Raw genomic sequence first — 993 nt, 5'->3', positions numbered from 1 at the left:
GGGGCGGGCGGGCCAGCGGCCGGGCCGGCCCGGCCCTCACCCAGTGCGGCCGAGATTCATCTGAGGCCGCTGCCCGGCAAAGCTCATGTGACCAACAGCGGGAGGCGAATTCCAGCTGCGGGGCCCGGTGAGATTAACCCTTTTAGTGCTGTAAGATTCTCCAGAACAGATGAAGCCTGCAGACATCAATCCTCTCCTGAGTCAGAGGAAGAGGAAAGGTGAAGGCACGTGAAGAAAACACCATAAAGACACCACAGTCAGTGAAGCAGGAAGAGCTGAAATGCTGAGGGAGTAGAAAGAGGAGTTGCTTCAAGCTTAGAAGCTAAAATTCTGTTGTAAAGCTATGGTGATGGACTATGATACATCAGAGTACCTGTTGTAATTTCATGAAAGCATGGGGGGGTGGAGCACTCAAAATGCAATTGTGAGCAAAAGTACCTGTGCTGAAACAAGCAAATTATTGTAATTGTGAGCAAAAGTAATTGTGAGCAAAAGTACCTGTAATTGTGAGCAAAAGTACCTGTGCTGAAATGAGCAAATGTTGAAGTAGCTGTGATTTGATGAGAAGCTTGAACAGAGAGAGATCAAAGTGATGAAGACCCTTGCTCCCAGGGAAGGAGAAGGGCCTCTGTTCCTGGAGCTGAAGATGCTCCCAGAGATGGGTGAAGAGAACCTTTGTTTCTGAACAGCTCAACCTTAAAATGGTACCCCAGTAGCTCAAGATTGGACCCTTGAAAGCAGTTGTGGGGAAAGCTGTAAGTCGAGGGAAGGGACTCTAACATGGGAGCAGAAAACCATCCTGGGTGGCTGTCTTGTTGTGACACTGAAGCCATGAGAGAACTTCTTGTGGAGATGTCTCCATAGCATGAGCAAGAGAGACTCCTCTCCCTAAGTGAACTGAAAAAGGTTATTATAGAAGGGGTAAACTGACTGAAAATCTCAAGGGTTGTCTTTTTACATTGTCAGTGGGAGAAGGGAGAAAGGTGGGGGGGG

General features: G+C 48.4%; 1 protein-coding gene across 3 annotated transcripts in view; it reads right to left on the bottom strand.

Moving 5' to 3' along the window:
- TIGAR (TP53 induced glycolysis regulatory phosphatase) overlaps positions 1-993 on the bottom strand; it is a 52,524-nt gene that overhangs the window by 44,558 nt on the left and 6,973 nt on the right. The window lies entirely within an intron of this gene.

Source organism: Corvus brachyrhynchos, unplaced genomic scaffold (genome assembly GCF_000691975.1).
Source record: "Corvus brachyrhynchos isolate BGI_N302 unplaced genomic scaffold, ASM69197v1 scaffold209, whole genome shotgun sequence".
In the NCBI taxonomy this organism is placed as follows: Eukaryota; Metazoa; Chordata; class Aves; order Passeriformes; family Corvidae; genus Corvus; species Corvus brachyrhynchos.
The sequence above is the reverse complement of the archived record's forward strand: the minus strand, read 5'-3'. Positions and strand labels throughout refer to the sequence as shown.